Source organism: Wyeomyia smithii, chromosome 3 (genome assembly GCF_029784165.1).
Source record: "Wyeomyia smithii strain HCP4-BCI-WySm-NY-G18 chromosome 3, ASM2978416v1, whole genome shotgun sequence".
Classification (NCBI taxonomy): domain Eukaryota; kingdom Metazoa; phylum Arthropoda; class Insecta; order Diptera; family Culicidae; genus Wyeomyia; species Wyeomyia smithii.
The window spans coordinates 65,546,775-65,567,659 of NC_073696.1; the positions used below are offsets into that span (position 1 = coordinate 65,546,775).

The window sequence follows — 20,885 nt, forward strand, 5'->3', positions numbered from 1 at the left end:
CCGATTTCAAACAGAAAAGTTCGACGTCTTGAAGACGACGGTTATAGTTTGACATCACAGCAGAATTTCGACCTTCATACTCATGTCTACCATCGGCAATATTAAACACGCAACAACCTGCTTTCATTCGACACGGGGACGGGAACATTGTCTCCTTTCAAGCCGCAACACGACATGATACATGTGATTTTGTTGCCTTTATAAGAGCTCTATCGGTCCGGCTCAACAGATTTGATTTGATGTGATGTTTATTAGAGAGCCTTTAACCTGAGGGGTCCTTCAGCTATTCCACCGGCCTGACAGAATGTCCACAAGAAATCATTTTTCGTGCATCCGTATTACGAAACTGTGACAAACTGTGGGAACTTGAAATTAAGGGGGGGCTAATCAGAAGATAGCTCTAAACCAGAATAAAATGAGATTTATTATGTCAGAGCGGATATCGCTCGCGATCATGAAGCATTATCCGTAATCTGGGTAACAATTTATGCCGAAATTTCAGTTAGGTTGAACCGAGACTTACGAAAAAATGCGACAGCTGTCATTATTTTTTTAACCGAGCACTTAGTGGTGCCGTTCTCGGAAAATATTATTGAGACCTGGCAATAAACTTTAACTGTGATTAGTGCGCTTTTGACATAGAATTACGTCTTACGGCTTATGTGTAGTGGTACAAATTATAAAACCGAAAACATCGAGAGCGTCACGAAAATAGCCCATTTTTGAATGTTTTAAACTCAATCAGTTTCCAGCGGATTTCGTTCATTTTCAAAGCAAAACTAATATACGAAAAAACTATACGAAAAATATACCGCTTCACACCATTACATTGATTAATCCCAATCGACTGTATTTCCAAACCTATTGCAAAAAAAATTATTGATATAAGACAGGCTGTCGTAATTCTACGTTACCCTTGCGATCGTGTCTTATGAACAACATCTCCAGCTATTTTCGGTGGTGGAGCACTTTTTCCGAGGGCGCTTGCTATTAGTCTGTGTAAGTGAGTGCAAGGTAAACTTAAAAAAGCAAAGTAAGAGCAAGTTCAAGATTATCGTTGCTCTCCCGTGCGTCGCTCCTCTCACTTAGAACAGATGAGAGACGGGAATTAAAAAATAAGTATTAGTGTCGGCGATATTTTGCTTGTTTGTTTTTCGTTTGATTTGAATGGTAATAGGGATAAACCGAAGCAGATTTATTCTCGCTGATTTTAACGATTCCGTTTGTGCTTTTGACCATAGATGCCACATTTCAATCTGTATTTTGAGTACCAAAGAATCTTTTGCAGTATTCCAGAATAAAAATTTGTATAAAATTTGTAAATTTATTAAAAAAAAGTCAGGAATCTTGAGGTTTTTGCAAAAATCTGTAATCTGTTTGTATAGATATCTCTATGAGAATTTTATTCAAAAATTTATATTCTACAAATTAATTGAGCCGTTGCGAAACAGAGTGGTCTAAAGACCATTTTTTTTCAAAAATGAGTTTTTTACATAATCCGCATCTACTCAAGAAACTGAAGTTACGAGAATAGAAAAATTTCGAAAAATCGAACTTTAAAGCTGATTTATACCATGTTGAAATGGCCATTCTGTTTCGGAACAGAGTGGTCTATATACATAAATCGAGGTAATACCATCATGTAACATGTGACATGTAACATATCACATGTGATATGTAAAATGTCACTTGTCCTGTAACATGTCACACGTGGTTTGTAACATGTTACACGTAATGTAACGCGAAAAATGTAACATGTCAAATATCATGTAATATGTAACATTTTGTGTTACATGTAATGTTACACGTCACATGTTACATGTGACATGCCATGTACATAATATAACATGTCACACTAGCCATTTTGTACGAGTTAACGTCATTTTTATTTATGTTTATGTACATAGACCACTCTGTTCCGAAACGATACGAGGATTCCAGTAGAATATATATGAAATCAGAGTGGTCTATGTACATTGGTATGGTAGAATCACTTATTTCGCTAAAAAAATGGTAATTTTATGTATTCACACCGTAAACAACTTCATAACCTTCATATTAGAACATTTTGTTTAAAAGTATCCGTTGAACAGAATTTTATTCAGAGATTTTTCGAAAATTGCTTCTCCTGACAAATTTGCTCAATGGCACAGAGATCACTCTGTTCCGCAACGGCTCAATTGTAGTCTAACAGTTTCCAGATGAAAAACTGCAATACAATCATACCTCGGTATAAGGCAACTTTATTTTTATCTTCGTTACGTTATATCGAGTTACGTTATATCGAAGCAAAAAAAAAAATTTTTTTTAATTTATGCAAAAATGTTAATGCCTTGGCTTCTGTATATGATTTTTTTATGTATTTTGATGCAAAAAAAAAATTTTGCCGATTCTGACCTATACCACCTTAAGGGGCAACAATGGCGACATTTTGAATTTTTGGTTATCTGTTTTTTTTTTAAAGATGAGTAATATAATAGTGTTATGTGGACAAACTCTTAGAATTTTGATATTTTCGCTTCAAAAAATTGTGTCCAAAAAAACATTGAAAATTTTCGATTTCCCAAAAATTTGAAATGGCGCCATTGTTGCCCCTTAAGGTGAAATAGGTCCAAACTCGGGGAAATTTGTTTTTGCATCAAAATACATCAAAAAATCATATATAGAAGCCAATGCAAAAAAACCCAAATCAATCCACCCAGCGGTCAGACCCAACCTTTCTCATTCGATTTTATTTGTTATGTTATGTTAACTTATTATGCATTATTTGTTAAAATAGATTTACACGAACACTTCAATTTTCAGAAAAAAATACACTAGCAGGATTTTTTTTTCTATTTCAAATATGACTTTCTTTTCACAAATTTTGAACCACGTGATCAATCATTATAAAATTTATCAGTCAACCCTTAACTACCGTTCATCTGATATCAGTATTTTTCAAATCGGTTGAGTAGTTTCTGAGATAGTGAATTTTCTTCTTCTGAATTTTTTCGCATATTGATACATTACAGACGAAGTTACAGTCCGATTACAATCAAATTCAATAGGGTCTTATGAGGCAACAAAACCTTTTATTTGACACTAATTTTGTGGAAATCGGTTCAGCCATCTCTAAGAAAAGTGAATGAGTATAAGTGGTCTTTGGAATATGTTCATTTGTATAACTTTTGAACCACTTGTCCAATCTCATAAAATTAAAAAGTTAAGGGTTTTTTAGGTAGCTCGTTCATATACAACCAATTTTGTTAAAATCGGTGGTGTGGTTTCTGAGATAATGAACTTTCGTGATTTTCACATTCTGATAAATAACATACAACCCAAAAATCCGATTACAATAAAATTTAACAATGTTTCATGGAGCAACTAGAATAACTTTTCGAAAATCGGTCCAGCCATCTCTGAGAAAATCTAGTGAGATTGACAAGTTGCACACACACATACAGAAAATGCTCAGCTCGTCGAGCTGAGTCAAGTGATATATGCCATTATGCCCTTTGGAGGACTTTCATTCTTTCGGTTTTACCAGTGATTGCTATACCTTCCTAGGAGAAAAGCAAAAATTGTTGCACCGTGTAATCTATATAAACTGATGACTGAAAAAAGTGAAAGGAGTGTTGTGGTTACGTGTCCAGTAGCTTTGGGATCTCCAATGAAATATACAATGGTGAATGACAAAAAATAATTGAAAAGAAAAGTCCTCTGAGGCTTTACGCCCCAAAGTTTTCCTTTTCTGAGAAACCTGGAAATGCCACTATGAGTATAGAGGCTGTCTATAAACCACGTTCTTATTACTGGTTTTTCCAGATATCTCCCTACCCTTCGAACAGGCCCGGATTTGAGGGAGGGCAAAAGGGGCAAATGCCCCGGGCTTCCCGATTCAAGGAGCCTCTTTAGTCCTGGGGCGACCTTTTTTTTGCTCGTCACCTTCCAGAACGGTACCTCTAAATGTTTTAAGAAAAGAGGGCCTCACAGACCAATTTGCCCCGGGCCCGCAACCGTCTAAATCCAGCCCTGCCTTCGAATTGATACGTTTTTTTGTCTTTGTTAAAGAAGCTTTCAGTTCTAAACTGGTTCGCCTCTAGAATAGGTTTTTATAATTTGTATGAAACGTAGTTTCTGGTAAACCCCCTCTAGCCCCTCAATAGTCCATGTACTTTATGGTCGGTCCTAAACTTATATTTTTAAATGTTATTTATGTATATTATTCATAGACACACTACTATTAATTTTCCAGGTATTAAATTTCAACCTTTGGGTTTTGGCACAATGTCACCAAATAGAAGGGTTCTTTTTCGTTATTAAGGCTTTGGATGTATGAAATTTTGCCAACTTTTCTATATAATATATTAACTACGCGCAACACTGTCCAACTCTGTCACTCACCACGGTGACGCAACCCTTCCTTTCCGTCGCAGTCGTGGAGATGCAGAGTGAAACTCGGTTAACGACAACAACTGCTGTTACACCTTCTTCCTTATAACATCCTTCCTTCTCCTAACGATCGTGAGGACGTGGCGGGCTCCGTTACCGATCCATAAGCTGGAAGCTGCTGGATTCCATAAGCTGGAAGCTGCTGAATTGTTGTACACTCAAAATGGCAAACTAATCCCAAGTAGCCATATACGTAGTTCCTTGTGCAACTTCACTAGCTCAGATCAATCCCACAGGCAACTATGAATTGTGCGGTCATCAAGCTCAAGCTTAAGCAAACTAACAAACCTGGCACAGATGTTTTTATAGGCTAGAGATGTCATTTTTTGCTATTAGTTTTTTCTTTTGAATCAAGAATCACTTTTGAGAAGGGCTTATGTGAAAAAAGATATTGATGTTCACAATAATTGTTAGAGCCAGAACGGTTTGTTTGATCGGTTTGATGTCTTCGGCAAAATTGTAGATAATAATTGAGTCTTTCAAAAAATAAAAAGCGTCACAAAAGAAACTTTTTTTTCTCGGAAAGCTCGTTTTTGAAAATGTTTTTCTTCTGGAAGTTACAAAAATTTGACCAAGCTTTGATGCTTGTCTGATCGCGGAGAATTCAGAAAAATAATTAAAACTTTCTTAAAATATGAAAAAAATAAAGGCCTCAACGCAGGGTTTGTTTGATTGGTTATGATTTCCTCAGTATAGTTGTAGACAGTAATTTTGTCCTTCCAGAAAAATTAGACCGTAAGACAAAAAAAATGGAAAAATAACACAAAATTAAATTAATTAAGAAACTCACTTTCTTAAATTCCATGTTTCTTTATGAAACTGCATATATTGATAGCGGTTAACTCTTGGAGAAAAAAGTAGGAGGTTGTATCCAAGACACGACTGCATAACTGACGTAGAACTACGCACACTATTAACAAATGCATTGTTGTAGGTGTTTCATTAATGAATCATAAAGTCTACTAATTCTTGCTTTGTGCTGCCTCAACAGTGGGGCAATACAGACACTGAAAACATGAGCTGTAAAAGCTGTTTCACATTCTGTAAATTAGTCGGCTGCTACAGATTAAAATTGCTACTATCCAGCACAGATTGCTCGCTTGAGTTGTCAAAAAATTATTAACCTTCAAATATTTGTTTATTTGCCTTGACAAAAGCATTTTGCTGCTCAAAATTGGATTTGCTGATGGCAACCTTTATGCTGCCTCAGTAGTGGGGCAATAACGGCAGTCTGACGACACACGCTGAGAAGCGAGAAAAACCGCGCTGCTCCTGAGATATGGTGACCAACCACTGGGCAAGTTATTTATTCAGTTTTATTGATTTTTGTACACAGCGAATTAACACCGATGGTGCTCTCACACACGCAACGGTTTTAACCCGTATTTCATTGCGGTTTGTAATATCAAGCGATTTCGTTTGCTCGTTGTTGCGTGTTGCATCATGTTGCAACTTGGCAGCTGGGAGACGACGAAATTCTGTTAATGCTGATTGATTGAATCGAATTCATATTAGCTCTGCATATTCGAATTAACTGCCTTTGTGAATGCGTTCTAACAGGGCAGTTTGTTATTCAAAATCGGTTATGTTGATCGCAGCCTTTGTGCTGTCCCTACAGTGGAGGTATTGACTAAATAAACTACAACAGAATTTGATTGCTAGGATCCCGCGAAGAATGTTTGCTTGTGTTGATGCTAGGAAATTTTCACCCTACAATTACTTGTTTATTTGCCTTGAAAAAAGGCATTTTGCTGTTCAAAATTGGATTTGGTGATGACGATCTTCATGCTGCCCTAACACGGGGGAATAATGGCAGTCTGGCGAGGCACGCTGAGAAGAACCGCGCTGCTCCTGAGACGTGGTGACCAACCACAGGGCTAGTGCTGCTGGCTGCTGCGGGAGGACGACTGCTGTTGTCGCTGTCTAGAACTATTATGAGCGGCTTCGGCTGAAACAGGCTCTTATATAGGCCAAATAGCATGTTTTCAATTGCAAGGTATATGATTCTGTCGTCCGTGCTTGGGAAGCAATCATATAACGACCAATCAGAGGACGTAATTTTCGTTTAAAGGCTTGACAATTATCAATAGTACAATAGTTTGCATAATCAATCAACAATTTTCTACATTTGGGTGGATGCGTGTATAATTTTCCAAACAATTGCTGCAAAAATGAAGGAAATCGGTTGAAAACAAACCGATTTATAAGCATTTAAAAAGGGACATATTTCGTCCCCTTTTCGGTAATAGTTTTCCTATTTACATCCCTATGTGGTAGGCTAAAGAAAAACGTAGTTCTACGTCAAAAAGAGTAAAAGAAGCAAAATTTCCGAAAAAAAACTTTTTGTACTATTTTTTGAACGGACAAAATTATTATCTTCAACTTTTCCGATGAAACTATATCGATTTAACTAAACGTTCTGGCTTCAAAAATATAAATATAAATATAAAAATATAAATATAATATAAAATATAGAAAATATAACACTGGATGACTAAAGCCAAAAAATCGTTGCCCTAAAACTCAATAGTTACCTGATGAAATAATAATAACCTTTTTAACCATTCCTGGGAATTTTGGAACCACCAGTGTATGCAGAAGTGCATCAAAATGTCACACAGTACGTGCTCGCCAGGTTCACCCTTCAACGTTGGCTTACGGGAAAACTAATTTTAAGCGGGTATTACACGAAGCAAATATTTGCTATTTTTGGTACGGATTTTATTTTGTAGCAAAAATAGCAAATGTTTGCTTCGTCTAATACCTGCTTTAGTCTCTGAAGAAGTTATATTTGCTAGGGGTACCAAACTTCACATGAATGGACACTCTGACGCACTCTGGCACACCTCTGCATACCCTGTAGGCTCCAAAATTCACAGGAATGGTTGAAAGGCTAAAATCTTTTTAAGGACCAGTGTTATTTGCTCATTGATAATTGCCTTACTTTTGTTAATTTTTTTGCAACTAAAGTGTCAAAAAGATAATATCTTTTTATTTACTGTGGTGAAATAGTTGCGAATTTTAATTATCCTAATAACGAATGTAATTTTGATCATATAATTTAAGCATTTTTTTGTAACCATGCGCACCAATCCTGTGTGTGCAGTACAAAAAGTAAGTTCAAACTCACTTTTAAATAAATGCAAGTCTTTGTGTCACTTTTTGCAATTCGAAAAAAAACTATCAAGGAAAACCTTCAACGAAAAGTCTACATTTACCGTGATTTAAAGCCATTCCACAGAAGAAAAGTGAAGCCATATTCATTTTATAATCAGCGTTGTCACACTAAAGTTCGGCTAATATGAGAATCACGTAGGCGCTCTTTCCGATAGTTTTTTGATTGAACGATTAATCGTGTGGTGTGGCATTTTGTGGGATTATGAAGCGCAAGATCGGTGAAGCGCGATAAAGCATTATCGTTACTTCATGTTTTGTCGACTTTACTGGACCTTGCCCGACCGGGATAATAGTGCACATGACGAGCGTGATTGACAGACTGTGAAATGTGGCAATTTGGCGAATGACAGGCGGTAAATTATCGTGAACTTGAAGCCCGCACGCACAGACAGGCTTGCGGATGTGAGGTGCGTAACAAAATGCTTGACGACACATAATCGGGCTTAACCAAATATTAAATACCAATTGATGGAAAATGGGTCGCATTCTTCAACGCGTTGGTGAAGGTGCTTTAGTAGAGCCTATTTTTAATCGCTGTCTCGGGAAAATTCGTCACTAATGATTGCAGAATAGTAAATGAACACTTAAGCACACATGCAGAGAAACCCGCAGCTCAACAAAATTGTTGTCGAATTTCCAGCCGAGACAGCGTTGACGTGCGGTACCACATCGATCATACCTTCACTACCTTGAATGGCAGCCAACCTGTCCACAATTGGGGATGATATATTACATTTGTCTACTCGTATCAAACATGGGATCACATGTTTCGATCAAAATAACCTGCTTGTCGCTCTGTGCGGGCTCGGTAACGTGATTATGACAATTCGACTGGGTCAGTAAAGACGAACAAGAAGAAAGTCAACGGAACGATACGCAGAAAAAAGAGTCAACCAATATATTTCGGTGTATTGACACTCAACTACCACCGGGTACCGATCGAGCACCTGGTCGATTATTAAATACATTCCTTGAGGCGCCATGTGACCGGTTTTATGCAATAAGTATTTTTATTGAGTGCAATGGAACATTCAAATTTATGGACGATAAATATTTCAAGTTGTTTACTTAAATCGATGAAACCATCTGATATACCTAATTAGCCCAGCTTGTGTATAGCCACAAAAACAAAGTTTATTAAATTGATTTTGATCAGGCACTGTATCGATTGAAAAGAACAAACTTTAGGTGTCGCAAAGAACAAAGATTTTCAACCGCTTCCCAGCCTTTGCTGGTGTTTCCAAATACCAAACTCATCACGCACTTTGCACCAGATTGTTCACCCTTGGTGGCACCGATGAAACTGATTAAATCGTATTTTAGCAATTCTCACGATTTCAACTCGATTTCGCGCGATTGCTCCGTAGATGAGAGATTTACCTCGATGCTGTCGCTGGTGCTGAACGATTAGTCGGTATCAGAGATGAGAGCACGACGGCGGTAAATTGAAGCACCCCGCCATCATCATCGCCTCGTAATGGTTTTGTCTTTTGACCTTCTCTGACAAGCGCCTAAATCGATAGGAACATTGTTGCAAACATAAGAACGACTATTTACGGTTATGCGGGCCGTCCCCCATCAGTTATTGACATTCCAACCAGAACTGAATTGTGTGAAAAATGGAACTGTCATTTCATGCGGTTGCCTAATATGAAAATGAGTTATGCTCAAGGTGTAACCCTTTGTGATTCAAATCAAGGGATGATATTTAGCAGTTGCACGAACCAGAATGATTTCATAACTGCAACACGTTGAGGAACTCGCTGCCCGCGTTAGTATCATGTGTTCCCACCGTTCAAAACTAAAAACTGATGGCCATTTAGAAAACCTCGACGTAAGCAGTATGAACAAAATGCTTAGCCACCCCGTCAAAACATTGTACACTCATTCGAGTCTCTCATTTACACACGCCGCCGCAAAGCTAGTACACTTATCTGGTGCGGTTCGCCACTGCACCATGACATCGAGAAACAAAAGATCTAACCTTTCGCGATGACTTCGCATCTTGAATGGAGTCTACTTGGCAGCACTTCTGAATGGGATCTCCTCCAGTCCCGGTGTGCCCAATGCTAAGCACAATTCAATCAACCGAACGCTCGCTTACGTAAAAGAACATAAACTATAACTGAACAGTTTTGACGGTTGCTCGACACAACGGGTCCCGCCCGAAGGGATCTTAAAACAAATGCGATCAATCACATATTATGAAATGGTGTGTGAACGCAGCCACCGCCCCCCTGCAATAATCGACATGTATTGCAAATCATCAAACAGATCACCCGGTCACCCCGGACGGGCACGATTAATAGTAAAGAAGTAGTCCTCTGACATATTTAGCACACTTATGAGCGTCGATTAGATGGACGATAACATTGGCAACATATATGTATGTTGTACATGTTCAGCATGACCCCAAAAAGAAATCAAATGTTAAAAAAGTCAGATCTCAAAAATAATCTTTCTCTACATTATTCAACGAAATATCCGATAACATTTTAAGTTTTTGGGAAAAAACATACAAAATGAAATTTCCATGGACGTCGTGAACGAATCTGCTAAACCTGATAAAGTGATAAACTTGCTTAAACGCTTCAAACCTACCGAATTCTCTAGATCTCAGTTCAAAGTACTTTTAACATCTTCAATTAAAAATCGAATCAATAGTTGAGAATATAAAAACTAACTAATCCTTCAAGTATATTTGCGAAAACGAAGGAACTCATGAACGGTCAGCTATTTGTTTGCAATTAGCTAATATGAGCTTATCTGCGAAGCGACGCTGAGTGTTGGAAATAGGTAAAATTGCTCGAAACGATGTTGCTAAAAAGACAATAATTGAAACTAACAGTGCGTCAAAGTTTGGAACAGTCCGGGAGTTCGGTAAAACTTGGACAATCACACTGGTAAATACAGGTTTTGCCCTAGAGCTCAAACTGGAAAAAAAGAAAGATTGCAGCTAAACTTAACAACTTTTTCAGAGACCCAAGTGAGTACAAGCGACGAACCCAGCGAACACACACTATGCGACATTTTGACGCACTTCGGCATATACTATGGGCTTAAAAATTCATAAGAATGGTTAAAAAGCTGTTATCTTTTCAGGGCTTAAAACAATTAGCTTTAGTGCAACCTTTTTTCGCTTTTGTCGACCAGTGTTATTTTCAGGGAACTTTTTTATGGAATATAAGAATAACTGTAACATGCGCTATCGACTCGCAGTCTTTCTAGTAATCAAAAGACTAGTATTGCTCCTTTATTAGACGTTTCGATGTTCGGTTCGGTTTGTGATTCAAGTTTTCAAGTTCTTAAGGGCAATTTTGCGTTGTTTTGGATTGACACCAGGATTTAAGGAAAGCAGACAGATTATGCTTGTGCCAAAGCTTGTAGGACGAAAACGATTAATGTTTCGTAAGGACTTACGAATACTATAGGTTTTGTCATTTTATTGTTTCATTGTCTCAAAAATTGTAGAATTCCCTAAGAAATGTGCAGTATACACCGAAACGTCGGATGAAGGAGCAATACTAGTCTCAAAAGATGCTATTTATTACAACGCTAAATATGCTTCAAGTCCAAATTTCACCAAAAGGAAAAGCTCAGTAAAATCAGTAGTTAATGAATTGATCAAATTCTTAAGACATATTTATTTATATATTCCTTCTGTTGGATTTTTGTAATATTAATATTTTTAAGAGAGATTGGGTATTTCACAAAAAGATAGAGAAATTTGAAACAAAAGAGCCCTGTATTGTAACCCTGTATTGTTAAATAGAACTACAATAAAAAATTTCCTTTTTTTAACAAAACCCTTTTTTGGTTTGCGCAATACTTTTGACTAATTTTTGCATATACAAATATTATAACTAAGAATGATTAAAGAATTGGAAAATGAAGAATTTTATCAAAAATTCTAAAACGTGGATAAGCAAAATTGTCACAGAGAATCATTTGTGTTGAAAAATTAAGAGATTGCCAAAAAGATTTCATTTAACGCCATTTGGTCTATACAATTATTTTTAAATTATATTTTGTGGTGTAATTGTATTTAATATTTGTAAGAATATTGGTATATTTTTTGAAATCGTTTATTTTTCGTTATTTTCACTAAAGTGGCCTTCTGGTAAAGGAACGGTCCCTAATATATAAGATTATCTGAAACCGATAGTTTTCTCTTTGAAAACTATAATAACAAGTTTTGTGATTGATAACCATAAAAACACCTTTAAAGTGAATAAAATAGTGAAAATTTTATCGTATTAATCGGTTACACAATTTCAGTAAACCCGGCAAATGGAATGCATGTGAATATGACAATACAAATCGAACTAAATCAAATCAAATATTTCGTCTTTTCATTAGATAAAGAGTTCTTCTTCTTGTCTTTATAATATAAATAAGTCACTGACCGTATGTCACGATTAAACTCAAGAACGGATTAGTGGATCGGCGTGAAAATCAGTATGTAGGGGTTTAAGGGGTCGGGAATGGTTATTATGCTGTTTTGAAACTCCTTCTTCCTCTGAAAAGGAGGGGTACCATACAAATTAAACACAAGTTTTTGCATAACTCAAGAGAAACTCTAGCAAATGGAACCCAATTTGATATGTGAAGGTTTTTGAAAGCAAGAAATATTAATGTGCTAAATCGAGACCCCTTTCTTCCTCTGGAAAAGGAGGGCTCGCAAACGAATGAACACACAAATTTGCATATTACTCATGAACTAATCAAATAAATGGAACCAATTTGACATGAGGAGATTCTAGAAGACAAGGCATGTTTTTATGAAAAATTAATACCCCTCCCTCCTGCAAAAGGAAGGGTTTCCATACAAATGAAACACAGATTTCTGCATAACTCGAGAGTTAATCAAGCGAAGAGAACCAAATTTCGCATGTGCAGGTTTTGAAAGCAAGAAAATTTTTTATGGTGGTTCGACACCCCTCCCTCCTCTGAGAGGAAGAGGTCCCGTACAAATGAAATACAAATTCCCATACCAATGAAAAAAATGAAACCAAAATCGGCACGTAGAAGTTTTTGGGACCAGGAAATATTTCTGTGGTGGTACGATATCCCTCCCTCCTCTGGAAGGGTGGGGTCCCATACAAATAAAACACAAGTTTTTGCATAACTCGAGAGCGAATCAAGCAAATGGAACCCAATTTAACATGTGGAGGCCTTTAAGAGCAAGAAATATTTATGTGGTAGTTCGAGACCCTCCCCTCCTCTGGAAGAACATAAGTTTCTATATAACTCGAGAACTAATCAAATAAATAGAACCAAAATTGACATGAGAAGATTTCTAGGCATGTTTTTATGGTGATTTGATAAACCTCCCTCTTCAAAAAGGGAGGGCTCCCATAAAAATGAAACACAAATTTCTGCATAACTTTAGAACCAATCAAGCAAATGAAATTAAATTTGGAATGAGGATTTTAGAATGCAAGATGTGTTTCTATGATAATTTGACACCCCTTCTCACTTTCAACCAATTTTTCCGAAAAACTGCTTAAAATGATTGAGAAGATGCACAGAAGCCAGAAGTCGACCCTAGAGACCATTATGATTTCTACGATGTCGACTCCCGGTTCCTGGAAAACAGACATTGGGTATTTCCGGAAGCATTACCAGAGCCCACATATCATTTTGAAATCCAAAATAGGGACTTCTGCTCTCTGGAAAATGGTCCAAAATTGTGGAATACCAGCAATATGAATATGCAAACACTTCATTTTTCGAAAATTTATCTAGACCATCATCCGAAAAAGGCTGCAGCTTTTTAATAGGATTGTTAAATTTGAATTTTGACAAGAGTTAAGGAAATGTTGTCAAGAAATGACTAAGGAAATTGTCTGAATTTTGAGTTAAAAAAAATTGAGATTTTACATAAAAAAAAATTTGATTTTAGGAACAAAAATTTAAATAATGAGAGATTATTTCAGTTTTTTTTATTTAATTTTTAGATAGAAACTTTAGTTACCTGAAAACTTTTCTGAACATTTAGAAAAAGGCACTCCCAAGACAAAAAGTTTGCATTGCAAAAACTTTTCGTGTCCAACACTGTTGGGAAAGTTTCCTGGACATGAAGCAATTTTTGTCAAAAAAAAAAAACAAACAAGAAATTTGAAATGATTGTTTTTTTTAATCCGCTTTAAAATAATTTTTTTTTGGTGTAGGATATTTTTTCAATTTTTTCAATATTTTTAAATGAAGGTTTAGACAATTTCCTAAAAGTCATCCCATGACAACATCTCTTTAACTCTTGACATTACTGTACATCCGTGAGGGGCATGGGAGTTCATAAGCAAAACACGTTCAAAAACTAAACATGCTTGTTTTTTCCTTGGGAAAGTTTCAGGCAAAATAATTTGTTTTTTTTCAAAAAATGTTTTATTTTAATTTTTTTTTTAGTGTACAATCTATTTTTTTTTTAATTTTCATAACTGAATATTCGAAAAATTTTCTAAAAGTCATACATTGATAACTTTTCAGGTAAGTTCCGTTTTTAACAGGCTCCGTTTTTGGCACATTCAGATTTTGGCAACGTTTGGTTTCGTTTTTAGCAACACATTTTTTTTCTATTTTCCGATTTTCAATTCTCCTCGTCTAATCTTTTACTGATTGACGGCTTAAAACTAATCCTCATTGTTTTTTATAAGCGTAAATACACTTTAACACACTTTGGGCAAACTCGATTATCAGTGACACTTTAGGGTGGATGTAATGTCCAATTAATATTTAAATATTGTTCTCCATTATTAAAATGATAAAATATAAGAACGTTCTCAGGAGAAAACAATGTTTCGTTGTTGGCACTGTCCTATATATGGACAAAAGTTTTCAAATAATAAGTTCATAGTTTGTAGTCAAGTTTTTTTCTTCTCATACTCCTCCAAGATTTATTTCAATAAATTTGTTTTTTTTAAATCCAAAATTAGTGAATTCAATTAGATTTTGTCTTTTTCATAAATAAATAAATTCCAAATTTTCCTGATTGTATCATCAAAAAAAAAAAATATCATCAAAAAAGTATCTTTTTTATGAATGACCCATAAAACAACCTGGATAAAACATACAAAAGTCAAATCGTCTAATTGTGACAACTAATATAGAAATACTGAAATAAATCTAAGAGCAAAGTGCAAAAGCACCGATTCATAATTGAAGCGCTACTAAACTAATACTAACAGACAGTTTGCCATTGGCTTGGACTGAATTCAAACTATGAGAACAACAAATGAGAAAACAAATACAATTCGATTAAAAAAAAGCAAATCAATAAAACATGCAATTTTTTCAGCTTCCAGCTGTATTGCGAAGAGAAAATATCTTAGTTCGAATTCATAAACTTTAAAAAATTCTAGAATTCTCCAACTTTTGTTCAGTAAAATGACCTTTATTTAGGTATAGCAACCAATATTTAAATTCTATTGATATTGCAGATACTCTAATTTTGAATATCTTTTTAAGAAATTTTGTTTTATTCTTACTAATTTTATGCTGATTCTTGAGATTTTTAATTTTTAAAAGCCGAATTGTTGAATAGATAGTCAAATTTGTATTCCAGTTATGCTCTGAACAGCGTTTGGTACTACCCGTTTATTTGTTTGATTATTGCCGCTGTAAATTACACTAACCGGGCACTAAAAGTTACAAACAGTGGCGTTTAGCAGTTTGAATTTGTTTTTTAAAAAAAAAATCATTTGAAGTTTAAAAAAAAAACACTGAGCAGAAATACAATCTGTGCAGATTGTATAAAGGACCTCGGAAGGTGACTTTCAACTTTTCCTCTACACTCATCCTAACCAACCAGAAATCTTTTTTGGAAGTTGCATGTTTCGCCAGTTTCCCACTCACGACTTTCGGTGGCCTGTTTGTCCTGTTTGTCAAGTCCTACCAGACCGGCTGATGCAGCTCATGCTCACTCGATTACAGTCCAACCGAGGTTCGGGGTTTGATCGCATTTGGACGCACCGGTAAATTATTTCGACTTGCAATACACACCAACATTCGAAAGCCCAATTTTTAACACCACATTGTAGCACTGAGAATTTTCCGCTGTAGGTTCACTTAAGGATTACTACCAAAAAGATTATTCTTACTTTTTCCAGGTGTAGGATTCTTCTCCAAGTCTCTGGACCAAACTATTTCTTCGTGTTCTGTGCCAGAACAAAAGATTGACACTTCACTACCGTTTGGCAAACTCTTATTCACAAATAGTCAAAATAATATTCTTTGCCCGAAAACACCACTTCACTTCCTAGAGAAACACACAACACACGCGTCACCGCTGACAGAACGGATATCCGTGAATTGCTCTTAAGTCCGACTGCCTAGAACAGAATTGCTCGCGAAAAGTAGATTAACCCGCGCAGAAAAGATTCCGGCGAATGATCACCCAACTATGAGTGCGGGTCGCCAAGATCAACCACCTTTTATAGCCGATCACTTTTTTCTCCCTTCGTCGAACCCGCACGACGCAGCTCAACTCAGCTGGACGGTGGCGGCGCAACCCGCAGCAGCATCAGCGGCTTTTTTTCACGAATCGGCTCTCATCCACGTACCCGTTGTCGTCGCGACGATTCGCTGCGGGACACCCGACTCGCGTCAAGACGGTTCGTCACTTGCCGGCTGGAAATCACCCTCAAAACATGCGCCGCTCACTGCACGCATGCTAACCACGCTGGACGTCGCGATCCTGACGGCACTCACGCTCCACTAGAAGCAGCCGATCGAGCATTCTCAGAGCTGCGTCTCTCTTTTTTTGGATTCAGTCGCGACCCGAGCTTCTCTGAGATCCGACTGAGAAAACGACGCCCTAGACCGGATCGCGTCGCATCCCCTGTCTAATTTGTTTTGATTCCATTCTGCCGACAAGCCAAACAAAATCGCTGGGTGCATTCCCGGTCACGACGAATTACACGGTTTTTGAATTACCTTGTCAAGCAGTCGGAAAACGAGGTGTTAATGGTTCGGTATTTTTGTCGCAAGTAAATCCATTACACCATGGAGAAGTTTTCCTTCGCTAACCAAGCGGCCTCACCAGTGCAGTGTAGCGCTGTGACGTTTGACCCGCTGTGATATTAGCCCAAAGCAGGTTATGCAATGTTATAAGTGGGTGTTAAAATGGCGATTGAAAGGTTCTTTTTTGTGAAATATCGATCAATTTTCTGGTTTCGAGAGCAGCCGTAAATTTTTATTACCTCTAAAAAGCGGTTAGAACGAATTTAAAATTGACATTTCAACCACTTATGATGTAAAGTTGGTGCCATTGAGTCAACTTAAATCACACGTTTTTGGCACTAAAAGTTCGTAACTATTATCTTCTTAATTTACATTTGTTCTTTAGATTGAAATTGAATTGAGAACTTCATGAGCATTTCAGTACAAATCGTTCTGCACAAAATTATGAAACAACAATTTAAAATCAGTAATCATTTGTTATGAATAAGCGATTTTTTGTTGTTTTTAGATGTTGTCAAAGAACTGACAAAACTTTAAATAATTTTAGAACTGGAAAGAAGCAAAATAGAAATATACATTATAACAAAATATAACCCAGAACACAATCAAATAGAATCTGACACACTGAAGTGAACTTTTAAGAAATAATACCCAGCTGATGGAAACATCTAAACGAAATGTCAAGTAAAGATTCAAGAAATTTTAGGTGCAATTGGCATACAAATGACACTCAATAAACTAATTGTGCCACTTTTTTATGTCCCAAAGTGTTTACCTTCAAAAATGTTCAATAACATATAAACGTTTTTGTTAAAAAAGTGCTCCAAAGGGCCGAATAGCACATATCACTCGACTCAGTTCGACGAGCTTAGCAATTGCTGTGTGTGTATGTGTTTATGTGTATGTGTGTGTATGTGTGTATGTGTGTATGTGTGTGTGTTTGTGTGTGTGTGCAGATTTTTATTCTCACTCACTTTTCTCAGAGATGGCTTAACCGATTTTAATGAAATTAATTTCAAATGGTTTTGTTCTTCCATAAAACCCTCTTCAGTTTAATTGTAATCGGATTTTTAGTTTAGAGGTTATGTATCAAAATGTAAAAATCATGAAACATCATTATCTCAAAAACTACACAACCGTTTTGAACAAAATTGGTTTCAAATGAATGGGCTACCTAAAATACCCTTAACATTCGAATTTTATAAAGATTAAACTTGTGGTTCAAAAGTTATGAAAAGAAACGTGTTCTAAAGACTGTTTACTCTCACTCATGTTTCTCAGAGATGGCTGACCCGATTTCCACAAAATTAATGTCAAATAAAAACTCTAGCTGCCTCATAACACCCTATTGAATTTTACTGGGTTAACCTATTGAATTAAGGGTTAACTGATGAATTATGATTTTATACTTGGTTTCAAAGTTTGGCTGCCCTATACGTTTCCATTTCATTTGATTATAATCGAACTTAAGCAACTGTTATGTATTAAATTGTTAATAAAACAACGATCGTCTATTATCTCAAAGATTACACGACTTATTTCAACATAACTAGTGTCATACGAACGAGTCATCTCTCAAACTTACAAATAAAAACTTCATAACAATTTGATATGTGGCCCAAAAATTATGGAAAGAAAAGCAATTCAAAGACTATTTAAAACTTTACCAGCTTTGATCAATACATGTGGCCTCAACATAAATAAAATGTGGTATCGTACTATTTGAACGTTCCTGGTATCGCTCGTGATTAAATTATTCGGAATTAAAAGCCATTTCTTTTATTTCGCTATTTCTTAAGCACTAACATTACGTCAAATTTCATATTTTATACTTCAATTAAAATATAAATATTTCAAAACCCAAAGAGTGGATATACAGAAGGCTGGGTCTGACCGCTAGGTGGGATAATTTATGTTTTTGAATCACTTTTTGGTTTTATCCAGCATGCGCAATCAGTACCGACCAACCAAGTGACTTATTGGGTGGCACCCGCAAATGGTTGTCAGCAAGAGCTGATTTTCGAAGCGCCACAACCATGGGGATTGCATTATAATTGTAGCAATTTTAATGTCCAATTTGTATTCGCTGAAAAATGTACGGAGGTGTCCAGAACTCTCGGAATTATGTTCGGTTCGGTCAAACCCATTCGAGAAATACTTTCGGCAACATTCCGGCTGGTGCTATGGTTCTTATAAAGACACTATTGAACTAAAAACCGGATACATAATCCTATTTAACTAATAAGCTAAATAAGTTTCGTCATTGGAAAAAAATTATCGGAAAAAACGATAATTTTAGCCAAGGGGGGGAGTTAAGGTTCAACTTCAAACTTCAAAACTTCAAGATCTGTCTCAACATATTTTTTCTCAAAATAACAACTTTCTGAGAAAGACTTTCTGATTTCTAAAAAGTCGATTCTCAAAAGAAATTTTTTTAAAGACAGCACTAGATCTCGACGATTCATGCTTTCTAAGACATTAGGCATGAAAAAATCGATTTCGGAGATGCTTTATTTTCATTAGTCAAAAAAGTGAAACTGTTTGTTTCTGTCATTTATAGTTACCAACAAAGGAAACTTTATCGCCTTTAGTTTTGCCGCGTACTTCTTTCACTACCATGCGGTCATCGTTGTTTCTCTCACTGGAAACAAGGTGTCTGATATCAGTAGTTTATTCCGGCGAAAGAATATCGAGAAAATATCCTTTTTGAGACTACGCAGAAGAAGACTGCTTCGAATGTTTGTCTGTCTGTGGAAAAGGAATTTTGTGACTATACCTGGTTCAGGAAAAGGGACAGCTGTATGATGGAGCTGTAATTTTCATGGAGATTATTTTCTAGCAAACAAAACTTCATTACCGTTGACTGAACTACGTAACGGTTTATTTAGCAATATTCGCGTTGCACGGTATCGGTATCGGTAAGCGGTATCGCTAGAAATAACAAGAAAACACTTCATCTTTTACGTTGTGCTTTCCTATTCACTCTTTTCAATATTCTCCCGCACTCATATCTCCACTACAAAACAACCCGTATTGCGAATGGGTGGAGTGAGCGCGCCAAACCACTGCACAGTGGTCCTTTTATTTTTATCTTAGCTTCATAAAGTGTTCGGAACAATTGTTTGTATGAATAGCCCGTAAAATCACAAATTATCAAACATTATGAAAGTTTGTAATATTAAAAATAAAAAATAGTTGTAGAGGTTGTTTATATGACACGACCGCAGAGGTAACGTAGAATACGACAGCCTGTCTTCTGTCAATGTATTTCTTGGAATAGGTTTGGGAATACACTCAATTGGGGTTAATAAGTTTATTAATCTCTTTGCTCCAGATGACGTTTGCTTCTGTAGCCGGCACCGCGGTTTCATTTGCTGCCGTATCCAAAACAAGAATGAAATTGAATTGTTTTGAGGCTGTCTTTTGAATCAAGTTGCACTAAGATATCTTAATTCAGGCAATGGCCACGAAGAGGCTTTAGACAAGGGCAAATAGTGCATTCCCCATCTATGATATAACAGTTCAAATAACAGTTTTCTGCATTTTACGATAGCGAAGATAATTTTACAACTGATTGCTGCAATTGGTAAGACTTTCGCGAAAAATTGTGATTCAGGCTCACTAGTTCAGAAATTCTTCAGATAAACTTTGAGGTTAATTGTGTTTGTCAATTCCATTTATTGACAACTGTAACTAACGGGATATATTGCTATTCAGCAATTATGAGAACCCCCAAACAAGCCTCAGGGTCGGCACAGGTTCGCGACTTATTGCCAAGAAAACACTTGTGACTTCTCTTTCACCAAAACTTCCCCCTTTATTTTTAATTTCTCCACTTTTGGATTTCTTAATCACCCTACTCCTACCTCAAAACTCGGTGGCGTGCCTTCTTTGAAGCCGGGACTGCGGTCAGCGGTCTGGTGGGTCGCCTGTTGGTAACGGTTGGGCGAGGTTGCCGGGTGCAACCGTAGCAGTAATTTTTGGTGGTGGGTAACAGCGGCTGGTGATGGCGGCAATGCAATGGCGTCGTGGCGGCGTGGTGGTGATGCACGATGGGCGTCGATTCCAGGGTAAAAATACGGGGTCCTGTCGTTTAAGGACGTTTTAGCGTCGAGTAGCTGTTGGTCGTGATCGTGAGCGCGATCGAAGGTTTATTTCTACCTGTCGTTTGCCTTGCGTACCGCCTGTTTCTCCTTCTCCAAGCTTCTATTGAATAAACTTCCTTCTTCTCTTTTCCTTGAACTTCACTTCTCCACTGTTCTATAAAGTAGCTTCCTATCTTTTAGGCGGTTGGAATTGGAATGACCAACCCT

The 20,885-nt window shown here is 36.7% G+C and overlaps 2 protein-coding genes across 4 annotated transcripts in view; one reads left to right on the forward strand and one right to left on the reverse strand.

Moving 5' to 3' along the window:
- The window catches only part of LOC129727421 (inactive serine protease scarface-like), a 126,238-nt gene extending 110,215 nt beyond the window's left edge, over positions 1 to 16,023 (reverse strand). For all 3 annotated transcript variants that reach the window (XM_055685251.1, XM_055685249.1, XM_055685248.1), the window contains exon 1: positions 15,711 to 16,023. The gene's annotated coding sequence lies outside the window, so the exon portion shown is untranslated. The remainder of the gene's footprint in view (positions 1 to 15,710) is intronic.
- Positions 1 to 20,885, forward strand: part of LOC129727437 (NADH dehydrogenase [ubiquinone] 1 alpha subcomplex subunit 13) — a 510,282-nt gene that overhangs the window by 20,829 nt on the left and 468,568 nt on the right. The window lies entirely within an intron of this gene.